Source organism: Oncorhynchus mykiss, chromosome 28 (assembly GCF_057628025.1).
Source record: "Oncorhynchus mykiss isolate SJ-2025 chromosome 28, ASM5762802v1, whole genome shotgun sequence".
NCBI lineage: Eukaryota > Metazoa > Chordata > Actinopteri > Salmoniformes > Salmonidae > Oncorhynchus > Oncorhynchus mykiss.
The window spans coordinates 22,982,717-22,997,006 of record NC_143049.1 but is presented as its reverse complement, the minus strand read 5'-3'; the positions used below and the strand labels follow the sequence as shown (position 1 = coordinate 22,997,006).

Sequence of the window (14,290 nt, the reverse complement as noted above, 5' to 3'; positions counted from 1 at the left end):
AGTATATGTGTGAACTCCTTCACGACTGTTGGAAAAGCATTCCTCATTAAGCTTGTTGAGAGAATGCCAAGAGTGTGCAAAGCTGTCATCAAGGCAAAGGTGGCTACTTTGAAGAAACTTAAATATAAAATAGATTTTGATTTGTTTAACACTGTTTTGGTTACTACATGATTCCACATGTGTTATTTCATTGTTTTGATATCTTCACCATTATTCTACGGTGTAGAAAGATACTTACAAAATAAAGAAACTCTTGAATGAGTAGGTGTGTTCAAACTTTTGACTGATACTGTACATTTTTGCCAACACAACCAGCTAAACAGCCTCTTTCAGCAAAAATGGTTTTGGAATTACATTTCTAGCTAATAGACTATGAGTTTTATATTTCCTCTTCCAATTATAATGTAGGGAGGTCAGAATAATGAATAACTACCAAATCTATTATTTTTTAAATGTTGATTACTTCTTCCATTATAATACACCTGATGATAGGACAATACGTGTTTATTTTTTTAAAGTAGACTAAAAAGTGTGACTATCTATGATCCCCTGCTACCAACTGGATTATTCTAGATGATAAGTGGAGTTTTCCTTTAAACCTCATCACATTCAGATACTATCAGAATTGTGTAAAACCAGTCAGGTAGAAGCATCAATGAGTGCTTGTTCACCTTCATGTGTGTATAGTTATTTGGTTATGATTGCCTGCTGAAACATTAATTCACATCTCTGTTACATACAGTATATTTTCTTGAAGGTAGGGGTCCTGCTGCCTGCTGACCGCCCAGGTTGCACCTTGTTCTTCAGAGGCATCATACACTTGCCCAGGCACCCTCCTCCCTCCTGCCTCCTGCCTCCCCTCCCCTTCTCGATGTGTACTGAGCTGGGACAATCACAGTGAGATTGCTACAAGTAGTGTCTGGAACGCCCACTAGGGGCTGCACTAGTAGAGGAACAGCACAGAGAGTTCAATACAGCACAACAAGAGAGAGCGAGTCAGAGAGCGAGAGGCAGAGAGCGAGTCAGAGAGCGAGAGGCAGAGAGCGAGTCAGAGAGCGAGCGGGGGAGAGAGAGAGCAAAAGCGAGGAGCACACATTGCTTCCCCATTGCAGCTGTGAGAGGCAGGGAGAGAGGAGAGCTCTCATCTGATCAGCAGTAGTAACAATACAGGGCTACATACATACTTGGCTGAAAGATCAATACAGTCGGCAAAAGATGCTAGGAGAGTGAGAGAGAAGCCTCTTGGAGATCAGTGTACAGCGAGAGAAAGGGACCGGCACCAGAGGGAAGAGAGAGATAAACCGAGGGAAATTGGGTAAGTTAGACTGCATGTTTAAAAAAAATGAAATTGATGTCAGGTATAGCTTTGTTCCTGGCGGGGGTTTGGTTGACGGGGGCAAGATAACAAATATATCAATCAAAACATTATCCTGCTGAGCAGAGGGGACACAACAATATCCAGCTAATGACTTCTCAGCAGGGACTAAACAGCAGACAACATCAGGAAACTAAACCCCTCTAATATTGTTAGAAACAGTTTCATCAAGCGCTAGAGCAATTTCATGTTACATTAATTGATACTGATACAATTTCACAGGACAATGAGTACTCCAAAAGTAATGTCAAAGTACTGCAGACTTTAATGGCAAGCACATTTCATATCACAACAAAATCAGTACTCTTAAAAACGTTTTTTTTAAATGTACACCTAGTATATGGTTCCGTATCTAGTTACTCTGTAATTCACTGGAAAAATTGAATAAAAACAAAAAAATAATCTTTATCATTACTTAACCTTTTCTAACAATAAATGACATGTTCAATTGATCACATAATGTAGCATGCATTGTATAGATAGGGTTATAGGGTATAGATTTATTCCGTGTGCCGAGTATACAATTTGAAACAAACCCATAACTGACTTGTTTCGGAGGAACACTATCAGTGTCCCTAATTTCCCCTACATATTCAAGTGTCTCAACTAGCCAATGTCACACTGGGTTCTGAGGCTTGTGAATGGGTCACTTAGCAAGAAAATCTGGGGTTGTCATTAATGTCAACAACAAGAAATATCAAAGGAACTTACTGTTTCACCTGCTGTGTACGTGTGAAAAGTGGTGGTGTGTCATATCATACAACTCCGTTCTTTTGAGTTCTGTTTTTACTGCAGACCCCTTAACCACCAGGTCACTGAGTCTTGATCACATTGTTGTCTGAAACTAAACCACTGCTATCATTGTATTTTAGTTTTATTTCCCCATATCAAATCTAAGCCAAGTATTATTGCTGTTGACTAAGAAAATGGCTGTGTATATACATCCAATCATTTCTTTAATGTTGTGTCAGATAAGGATGATATAGTGTGGTTTATATCTCCAGAAATAATATGTTTATCTCATGGTATTCTTTTTTGGGAAACATTTAGCTATATATCTGGTGTTCCTCTAGACAGCATCACCCAGTGAAGGTTACTGTCATATATCTCATGTGTCTAATTGGTCAAAGTCAGCTGAACATATTGTCCATGGACCAGAGAGTCGGAGGTTTGCTGTTAGATATTAGCATGATGTTAACATCTGGTGAGGGGGTGTCCTAGAGCATACTCTTTTGGATGATTTACAGTCTGTACAGAAATCTCACACCATTGCAAAATAACTCTGTTGGTCCACTCTGTGTTGTGATTGTGAGATATAATTTGGTTAATTTTAGTCACCACCTTTGAGTTGTGTCTGATGTTTATGTATGCTGAAAGAGTCTGGCGGTGTAGAGTAGTATTCTTCTGTTCTGAGATATCGTTTGGTTAATTTTAGGCACCACCTTCATGCTGTGTGCAATGTGGATATAGGCTGGCTGTGAGTCTGGAGGTAGAAAGGAATCAGTCTTAGGATTCATCATACCTCCCAGCCTCTCAATTCCCTTCTCCCCTGTGACCCTGTGTCATTAGCATGAGCCATGCTTTCAAAGGTTCCCTAAGTCTGAAAATGTAGATAACATTCTCTCTATTTCATCTACTAAGTAGATCCATCCATCCATAAAGTGTGACTTCGGTTAGAAGCTAGCTTGCTAACCATACAGTGATCAATGAATGTGTGTAAAATGGCTCAAAATCACAAGGCATAATATGTCTGTGCTATATGTTAAGAGAATTGATAGAAAAACATCGTAACCTATTCCTTGTGGACTTTTGTTCATTAATAACGCTTAGAAATAGACTCATTCATTAGGTTAGGTTAAAAATATTGACATCATTAAGTGGTGCTCTCTCTTTTTTGCCTCAGCTTGTTTCATTACTCTAGAGCACAGGACGGTTTCTTTTTGTTCTCTATGTGAATAATTAATATTTACCAGTGTGCCAATGGGTAGCCAAACAACAAGATGATGTTAGTCTATGTGGTCATTAATCATTGACATAATATTTAAATCCTGGGGATTTAGTTCCCTGTTGCGCCCAACGGTGATTTTGTTAGAGAAGTTTCCCCATTACTCCTCATTATTCTGCATTCAAATGGAGGTATTTCATTCATTTGTATCATCAATCAAATAATGTAGTCAGACAAACAGAGCTGCCAAAACACTGTTCAGGTGTACATAATACCAATAGCCAGATCCACCTAAATCTGTACCATTGTGTTTCTCTCTGGCCACTGTAATAAAGAAACTGACAGTGTGATGAACAGCTTCTTGCAAAAGAAATGCAACTGAGGACTTCTGAACAGTCTCTGGTTTCCTCCATCATGCTATCCCATTTCAAGCTTATTTTTGGACAATATTATTACACTTACAATCAAAGGTCATTAGCTAATGACAGTGGATGCATGCAATGCACAATGATGATACAGTATAGAGATGCTGCTATGTGGTTTCTCTAGATTATTCTACCAGTCTTCCACACATCCCTTTGGGGTCACCATGGTCCGTTCTGTCATATTCTCAATCTGTTTGATGAATGCTCTGTAGACCCTGCACTGATTTGTCTGCACCACACACAGAAAAAGCCACACAAGCATTTCCATTTCCCAAAATCAAAGTATAGAAAACAGAAAATAATGAAACACACAAACTCATGCTCATGCAAATCTTCCTACCTATGCAACCCTCTGTTTCCCTGGCGAGAGATAGAGTAAGAGCCCATTTGAAATGTACAATGTTACTTATTATCATGCACCCGTGGTAGCATGGCTTTTTTCTCATCACCAGTGGGGGAGTTAAAGTGCATTGGCTTGCAGTGGTGCCAGGCTTCTATTCTGGCCTGTGGAGAAAAGCTCTGGAGACAATCCTCTGGCACAACAAAGAACTAGTGTTGAACTTAGACCATGCCTGTCTTCATTAATGTTTATGATGAATATATTAACTATGAAGATCTTATTACACTGTTTCGGTTTGGCTGCCCAAGGCAGGCTGCATACAGTAGTAGCGTTCTCTGTGTGTCCTCTATTCGAAAGTCTGCATGCTCTTTGAGCACCGAAATGATACCAGACTCAGATAAATGTTAAGTGACAGTGGGCGAGCAACAAGTCAGCAGTTTGGTGGTCAGGAGTCTTATCCGGCAAGATAGACTCCGACTACCTACAGTTTGCTTTGAATTGCAGTGCAGGCCAGAGAAAATCAGCAATCGATGGAGGGCTAAAAAATCCCAGTTATATACTGCTCAGTGACAAAGAACGTTTGTCTTATCAGCTCTGTTTGATCATGCCTGAGCTAACCAGGCGATTGATTGTGCCATAAACCTGAAGGAAATGGGGAGAAAAAAAAAGCATAAATCAAATATGATTTCCAATAGCTGGACAGGAGCTTTGGATTAGCTTTAATTCTCCTCGGATTCACAACAGTATATTACTGCTTGTGTCGACAGAAAACCCAGAGAACACTTAAACTGAACCGCAATAAAAAGTTAAGAAGGATGAGGATGAATGAAGACCATCCATCTTTCAGCTAATAATCATTTGAAACATAGGCCATCTAATTATTTTCGCTATTTCGTTAGGACACTTCTTAGACCAGATCACTAAAAGTATAGTATGTGGACTTGTTCTCTTTATATTTGTTAAGGTGTTTTGTTTTATTTGATCTTCACAACAGTCATGGGATTTGTTCATCATCCCCAGTTGGGTATAATTTCTGCTTCTCTGATCCAGGTGTAGCATTATACTATAGGGTGCTTCAAATAAATCATTTTGTAAGGAAGAAACAGTACAGTATCTCTTTAACAAGCATTTGCCTTACGGGTCTCTGAGGTTATTTTTATCCACATTTTCTCCTCCCAACGTTAGGGAACGAGGAGGGCCATGCTAATGACTTCTTATTAGTGGGATGAGAGCAGTGGCGTAATGCAGTGTCTCTGGTCAGAGTTCGCCCCCCCCCACCTTCCCTAAAATCAAAATGAATTGAATGCGTTAGCCAGCCAGCCACTCACAAAGTATAGACTTCCGATTGCTGTCCAAATTGCGACATGACTATGCATCTGCCTATCGAATTGATGATGGACTTTCTGTGGTGCCAGGGCATGTAACCTATAGCTTTGCTTTAGCTAATACACCAATGTTTATTGGTAGGCATATTTGGTCGTGATTTTCTCATGTTAAGCCTAACATTTCACAATGCTATACAGTGCATTCGAAAAGTATTCAGATCTCTTAACTTAAAAAATGTATAGCTTTATTCTAAAATGTAATAAATAAAAATTATCCCTCATCAATCTACACGTAATACCCCATAACGAAAATAGGTTTTTAGAAAACATTTATTACAAATAAAAAACAGAAATACCTTATTTACATAAGCATGACCCTTTGCCATGAGACTTGAAATTGAGCTCAGGTGCAGCCTGTTTCCATTGATCATCCTTGAGATGTTTCTACAACTTGAGTGGAGTCCACCTGTGGTAAATTCAATTGATTGGACATGATTTGGAAAGGCTCACACCTGTTTATATCAGGTCTCACAGTGCATGTCAGAGCAGAAACCAAGCCATGAGATCAAAAGAATCGTCCCTAGAGTTCTGAGACAGAATTGTGTCGGGGCACAAATCTGGGTAAAGGTACCAAAACATTTCTGCAGCATTGAAGGTCCCCAAGGACACAGTGACCTCCATTCTTAAATGGAACAAGTTTGGAACCACCAAGACTCTTCCTAGAACTGACCACATGGCCAAACTGAGCAATCGGGGTAGAAGGGCCTTGGTCATGGAGGTGACCAAGACCCTGACGGTCATGGAGGTGACCAAGAACCTGACGGTCAATCTGACAGAGCTCCAGAGTACCTCGGTGGGAGATGGGAGAACCTTCCAGAAGGACAACCATTTCTGCAGCACTCCACCAATCAGGCCTTCATGGTAGAGTGGTCAGACGGAAGCCACTCCTCAGTAAAAGGAGTTTTCAAAAAGGAACCTAAAGGACTCTCAGACCATGACAAACAAGATTCTGTGGTCTGATGAAACCAAGATTGAACTCTTAAGGCCTGAATGCCAAGCGTCACGTCTGGAGGAAACCAGGCACCACTCATCACCTGGCCAATACATCCCGACAATAAAGCATGGTGGTGGCAGCATCATGCTGCGTGGCTGTTTTTCATCGGAAGGGACTGGGAGAATAGTCAGGATCGAGGGGAAAGATGAACGTAGCAAAGTACAGAGAGATCCTTGACGAAAGCCTTCTCCAGAGCACTCAGGACCTCAGACTGGGACAACGGTTCACCTTCCAACAGGACAATGACCCTAAGCACACAGCCAAGACAACGCAGGAGTGGCTTTGGAACAAGTCACTGAGTTTGAAGGTAGGCCTTGAAATACATCCACAAGTACACCTCCAATTGACTCAAATGATGTCATTTAGCCTATCAGAAGCTTCTAAAGCCATGACATCATTTTCTGGAATTTTCCAAGCTGTTTAAAGGCATAGTCAACTTAGTGTATGTAAACTTCTGACCCACTGGAATTGTGATACCGTGAATTCTAAGTGAAATAATCTGTCTATAAACAATTGTTGTAAAAAGGTATTGTGTCATGCACAAAGTGGATGTCCTAACCGATTGTCAAAACTATAGTTTATTAACCAGAAATTTGTAGAGTGGTTAAAAAATGAGTTTTAATGACTCCAACCTAAGTGTATGTATACTTCCGACTTCAACTGTAAATGTGATTAGTTTAAAAAAATGTTTAATACATTTGAAAACATTTCTAAAATACTGTTTTTGTTTTGTCGTTGTGGGGTATTGTGTGTAGATTGATTAGAGAAAAAACATCAATTATTCATCAATTATTTAATAAGGCTGTAACGTTAAAAAAAGTGAAGTATTCTGAATTATTTTCTATTGCACTGTACAGTACATGGTGTTACAGGGCGTCCATTTAGACTCCTGGCTTGCCTCAATAATGTAATTACTTGTTCAGTAATTGAAGTTTGAAATTCAAATGTTGCAGATAAAAAAATATATTTTCTTTTCAACAGCATATTAATCAGCAGCCATTTAAAAAAAATATATATATATATACAACTGTCCTGTATAGCCTACCTGAACCAGCATGACAAGAGCTTTCCTTGTGCTATCATCTCCCAGCTTGGATAGAAGGTTGTTGTGTGCAAAACCAATCAATTAATGCCAATCTCAATTGGTTTTCTATGGAGAGGCCTATAGTAGGTACAGTAAGGCGTCGTCTTGCATTTTTGTGTCAAATGTTTTCATTACGGCCTATTGCTCTATATTGCAGGCCGACTGTTTTCTATACTGAGTATTGTCATTTATCTCAATCTCTTTATTCATAGACTCATTAACGGACACTCTTACTGACAGTTGTGGCTGCCTTGCGTGATGTATTGTTGTCTCTACCTTCTTGCCCTTTGTGCTGTTGTCTGTGCCCAATAATGTTTGTACCATGTTTTGTGCTGCTACCATGTTGTGTTGCTACCATGTTGTTGTCATGTTGTGTTGCTGCCATGCTATTTTGTTGTCTTTAGGTCTCTCTTTATGTAGTGTTGTGTTGTCTCTCTTGTCGTGATGTGTGTTTTGTCCTATATTTTTATTTAATTTATTCTTCATTTTAATCCCAGCCCCCATCCCTGCAGGAGGCCTTTTGCCTTTTGGTAGGCCGTCATTGTAAATAAGAATTTGTTCTTAACTGACTTGCCTAGTTAAATAAAGGTTCAATAAATAATAACAAAAAAAATAATATTGACAACCCAGACTGTCTTTCCTGAGACATTGTGCATCATGTGTCCATTGCACTGCACATAATTTAAACGTAGTCTTGAATGATGCATTACAAGATATACCAGAGATAAGGGACTGTTTATATTGCAACCACACAACTAAACCGCCAGTTCACCAGTATGAACCAAATCACAAACCGCTTTTTTTAGTTTGAGCCCTCAAGAACTGTTGTCCACTTAAGATGATCATCTGTTTGCATCTGTTGTCCAGTATCAGTACGACCTGTCCCAGAGCTTCCTATACAGTTAATCTCTTTCCTTAACGTGTTGAGGGCAGCAATTAAGGAGAATGTGAGAGGCTTAGCTAAAGATGTTGCAGAACTTCGGTATTTGAAGCACCACTCCCTTCTGCCTGGTTTCCCTGATGTTGCTAAAGCAATCAAGCTGTTTTTAACCATCCCTTTAACTGTCACTTTTGCAGAGAGATCATTTTCTAAATGAATCTCATAAAGAACTACCTAAGAAGCATTAGGCTCTCGTTCTGATATGCGCTTTTGAACACCTGAGTAAGGTAAACTCATTGCACTGGTGGTGTCTTAGTCTTTACCACAGCATTTGTTTACCGATATCCCCTTACTTTCAATGATTTCATTTTCAAGGCCTGAAGCACTTCGACCAGTCACATTCTTGAAGCCCAAGAAACAGGTACTCATTTTGCTAGTAGATTTGGAAATTAAAAAGGGTTATGAATTACTTTTTGGAGGGTTACTGTCAAAATTATTTATTAAATGAAGAAAAAATATACAGATGTCAGACAGGCGCATGGGGCCCCAAGAGCTTGTGTGTGTCCGTTACAATTTCTTTCCACAGCATCCATGCATCTATTATGCTGGTCTATTCTGTGTATAGCTTCTGCCAAAGGTTTCCAACTCTTAAACTTCTCTGAATCAAACCCATCTTTAAAAAGTTCTTAGGGATAGCCTCCTTTTTTCAATTTTATCCTAAAATGACAAACAAACAAGGATATGCATTTTCTTGGTACCATTTGAAAGGAAACACTTTGAAGTTTGTGGAAATGTGAATTGAATGTAGGAGAATATAACACAATAGATCTGGTAGGAGAAAATACAATGAAAAAAGTTTTTTTTCCTACCACCATCTTTGAAATGCAACAAAGGTCCCACATCTAGCCATCACTGTTTGTAATTTCGATTTTCTTAGATGCAATTTTCTTAGATGCAAGAGACACCTGAGCCGAAGGGTAAATATGTTTTGGGTGTTTAGTATCTTTCTCTTCATATCTGTATTGCAGTTTCAGATGCTGCTTCCTAATAGTGTGTAGATAAAACGCCTTCATTAAGTATTCACACCCCTTAACATTTTCCACATTTTGTTTTGCTACAACCTGCATGTAAAATTGATTACGTTTAGATTTTTTGTGTGTCGTTGCCCTACACACAATACCCTATAATATCAAAGTGGAATTATGTTTTTACAAGTGAATAGAAAATGAAAGCTGAAAATGTTTTGAGTCAATAAGTATTCAACCCCTTTGTTATGGCAAGCCTAAATACGTTCAGGAGTAAACATTTGCTTAACAAGCCAAATAATAAGTTGCAATAATAGTGTTGACTACCTCATGAAATGACGACCTCATATCTGTACCCCACACATACAAGTGAACTTATTAATTACTCTTTGGAAGGTGTATCAATACACCCAGTCACTACAAAGACACAGGCGTCCTTCCTAACTCAGTTGCCGGAGAGGAACAAAACCACTCAGGGATTTCCACCAGACACCAGGAGATTAATTTACCTTTCAGCAGGACAATAACCTGAAACACAAGGCCAAATCTACACTGGTTGCTTGCTTACTAAGAAGTATGAGGATTCTGTGTTATGCACTATAGCCCGTTACCATATACAGTGCCTTGCGAAAGTATTCGGCCCCCTTGAACTTCGCGACCTTTTGCCACATTTCAGGCTTCAAACATAAAGATATAAAACTGTATTTTTTTGTGAAGAATCAACAACAAGTGGGACACTCATGAAGTGGAACGACATTTATTGGATATTTCAAACTTTTTTAACAAATCAAAAACTGAAAAATTGGGCGTGCAAAATTATTCAGCCCCCTTAAGTTAATACTTTGTAGCGCCACCTTTTGCTGCGATTACAGCTGTAAGTCGCTTGGGGTATGTCTCTATCAGTTTTGCACATCGAGAGACTGAATTTTTTTCCCATTCCTCCTTGCAAAACAGCTCGAGCTCAGTGAGGTTGGATGGAGAGCATTTGTGAACAGCAGTTTTCAGTTCTTTCCACAGATTCTCGATTGGATTCAGGTCTGGACTTTGACTTGGCCATTCTAACACCTGGATATGTTTATTTTTGAACCATTCCATTGTAGATTTTGCTTTATGTTTTGGATCATTGTCTTGTTGGAAGACAAATCTCCTTCCCAGTCTCAGGTCTCAGGTTGCAGACTCCATCAGGTTTTCTTCCAGAATGGTCCTGTATTTGGCTCCATCCATCTTCCCATCAATTTTAACCATCTTCCCTGTCCCTGCTGAAGAAAAGCAGGCCCAAACCATGATGCTGCCACCACCATGTTTGACAGTGGGGATGGTGTGTTCAGGGTGATGAGCTGTGTTGCTTTTACGCCAAACATAACGTCTTGCATTGTTGCCAAAAAGTTCAATTTTGGTTTCATCTGACCAGAGCACCTTCTTCCACATGTTTGGTGTGTCTCCCAGGTGGCTTGTGGCAAACTTTAAACAACACTTTTTATGGATATCTTTAAGAAATGGCTTTCTTCTTGCCACTCTTCCATAAAGGCCAGATTTGTGCAATATACGACTGATTGTTGTCCTATGGACAGAGTCTCCCACCTCAGCTGTAGATCTCTGCAGTTCATCCAGAGTGATCATGGGCCTCTTGGCTGCATCTCTGATCAGTCTTCTCCTTGTATGAGCTGAAAGTTTAGAGGGACGGCCAGGTCTTGGTAGATTTGCAGTGGTCTGATACTCCTTCCATTTCAATATTATCGCTTGCACAGTGCTCCTTGGGATGTTTAAAGCTTGGGAAATCTTTTTGTATCCAAATCCGGCTTTAAACTTCTTCACAACAGTATCTCGGACCTGCCTGGTGTGTTCCTTGTTCTTCATGATGCTCTCTGCGCTTTTAACGGACCTCTGAGACTATCACAGTGCAGGTGCATTTATACGGAGACTTGATTACACACAGGTGGATTGTATTTATCATCATTAGTCATTTAGGTCAACATTGGATCATTCAGAGATCCTCACTGAACTTCTGGAGAGAGTTTGCTGCACTGAAAGTAAAGGGGCTGAATGATTTTGCACGCCTAATTTTTCAGTTTTTGATTTGTTAAAAACGTTTGAAATATCCAATAAATGTCGTTCCACTTCATGATTGTGTCCCACTTGATGTTGATTCTTCACAAAAAAATACAGTTTTATGTCCTTATGTTTCAAGCCTGAAATGTGGCAAAAGGTCGCAAAGTTCAAGGGGGCCGAATACTTTCGCAAGGCACTGTATGTGATTGAATATTATCTGCTGTTGGCTTGTGTGTATGTATGTGTTATGCAACATAGCTGACTTGAGACATTGTTAACAGTTTCAGGGCCATGGGCCTTTCTCATGATGGAAAAATACAGAATAACATGAAGACAGGAACTGTGCAATGAGTTGGGGGAGGGCACATTCAGAACGTAGTGTTGCGAGAACGAACGGTCTTTTGTTAGATAACAGAAGCCAGGTGCCTGATAACTGTATATTCTACACAACTACAACACTGACCGCTGGAGCGCCAGGGGGCTGGAACCAGCTCTGCGCCAACAATCAACGATAGGCTGGGTGAGTCTAAACCACGCCCAGTCTCTACTCTGACAGGCCGGCTAGGAACCAGGAAATACTTCTGTCAAGAGTATATTATAATATCTTTGTCAGGAACAAGTCAGTTCTCTGTTTGCCCTGCGAGGTGGGACAGAGAGCCCGTATATATGAAAATTGCATTTACCACTTATTGCTTAGCTAATAAAAAGTACATAGTATACAATCGGTGACTCATTGTCATATTTATCCTGATACCAGATTCGATTGACGCAACCCTAACAGAAGACAATGGCTGAGTGGCAAAGTTTAGACTTTAATCTACTTCAAAATCTATGGCAAGACCTGAAAATGGTTGTCTAGAAATGACAACCAATTTGACAAAGATTGACACATTATTTTAAGAATAATAGGCAAATGTTGCACAAAGCTCTTAGAGACTTACCCAGAAAGACTCACAGCTGTAATCGCTGCCTGTCACTCCCTGACCTTAGAGAGCCTGTTAATTTCTCTATTTGGTTAGGTCAGGGTGTGATTTGGGTGGGCATTCTAGTTTGTCTATTTCTTTGTTGGCCTAGTATGGTTCCCAATCAGAGGCAGCTGTTTATCGTTCTCTGATTGGGGATTATACTTAGGCAGCCCTTTTTCCCACCTTCAGTTGTGGGATCTTGTTTTCTGTATAGTTTATTTTGCCTTACAGAACTGTGCGCTTTCGTTTTTGTCGTTATTTTGCTTTTGGTGTCATGAATAAAAAGTACGATGTACGCCTACTATGCTGCACCTTGGTCCAGTCATTCCACAAACGAGAGCTATAACACTGCCAAAGGTGCTTCTGCAAAGTATTGACTCAGGGTGTGAATACTTACAGTACCAGTCAAAAGTTTGGACACACCTACTCATTCAATGGTTTTTCTTTATTTCTACTATGGTAGAATAATAGTGAAGACATCAGAACTATGAAATAACACACATGGAATAATGTAGAGTGTTGAGGGGGGAATATTTAATCTGAAAACTAACTGTTATTGGCAGAAAGGTCTGGAACTCTTTGTTATTGGTCTATATTATTTTATACCGCCTGGTGATGTCAAGCCACAACTCCACCCATCCAGAAGGTCCTGTGTATATTGTATTTTCAACTCTCAGGAAATTACATTTGGTCGACATTTCTTCACAGTTTTACAGTTTTTGTTTTATCAGCTTTTCTACGATATAATACAGAAAATTGGAAAAATACAATTTTGACCACACTGGGCCTCAAAGGCATTTTGAGTCAGTCCAATGGCCTTGCTTATTTGTGCCAAATACGATCTAAATAGTTTCTGTAAGCTAACCTTTTGTCACACCCTGATCTGTTTCACATGTTTTTGTGATTATCTCCACCCCCCTCCAGGTGTCACCCATCTTCCCCATTATCCCCTGTGTATTTATACCTGTGTTCTCTGTTTGTCTGTTGCCAGTTTGTTTTGTTTTGTCAAACCTACCAGCCTCCCTCTACTCCTGTCTCTCGATTGTTCCTGTTTCCTAGTTTTACCGGTGTTGACCATTCTGCCTGCCCTGACCCTGAGCCGACCTGCCATCCCATATCTTTACCCCACCTTTCTGGATTACTGATCTTTGCTTGCCCTGACCCTGAGCCTGTCAGCCATCCTGTACCTTTGCCCCACCTTTCTGGATTACTGACCTTTGCTTGCCCTGACCCTGAGCCTCCCTGCCGTCCTGTACCTTTGCCGCACCTATCTGGATTACTGACCTCTGCCTGCCCTTGACCCGCCTTTTGCCTACCCCTTTTCGATTTAATAAACTGTTGTTACTTCGATGTTGTCTGCATTTGGGTCTTACCTGAAACGTGTTACCTTTATTTAACCAGGTTATTCTCTTGAGAGACCTGGACCAAGACAGCAGCATCAACACATTAGTTTCCGACAATTTTAATATAAAAAGCAGCACGGTTGTACATGACACAGGTTTCGAGGAAAAAAAAGCATTGAAGTGCAATATGTCAAATCACAGGGCACAGTATCAAAATATGAAATAGTATCAACACAGCATAAAATAGTATCAAATATTATCAAATACTTCAACATGCTTTCTTACATAAGGCAACACCGACTAGTGACAGGGTGACAACCAGAAACAACTACATGCCTCAACAACCTGTTCTTCTATTTGTTGTTTGAACTCCTCTAGGGACACCAGGTCCTGTGGCTTTAGGTTGACTTGGAGGGAACACCAGGGGGCTGAGTAATGAGAACTTTTTTCCATGCTCTGTTCTAATGTTCAGGACTGTTA

At 40.0% G+C, this 14,290-nt stretch overlaps 1 protein-coding gene across 5 annotated transcripts in view; it reads left to right on the top strand.

Moving 5' to 3' along the window:
- Positions 1 to 742: 742 nt before the first annotated feature.
- LOC110508741 (tenascin R (restrictin, janusin)) overlaps positions 743 to 14,290 on the top strand; it is a 164,621-nt gene continuing 151,073 nt past the window's right edge. For 4 of the 5 annotated variants that reach the window (XM_090226108.1, XM_021589506.3, XM_021589507.3 and 1 more), the window contains exon 1: positions 743 to 1,315. The gene's annotated coding sequence lies outside the window, so the exon portion shown is untranslated. The remainder of the gene's footprint in view (positions 1,316 to 14,290) is intronic. The other variant, XM_090226107.1, reaches the window with a different exon arrangement.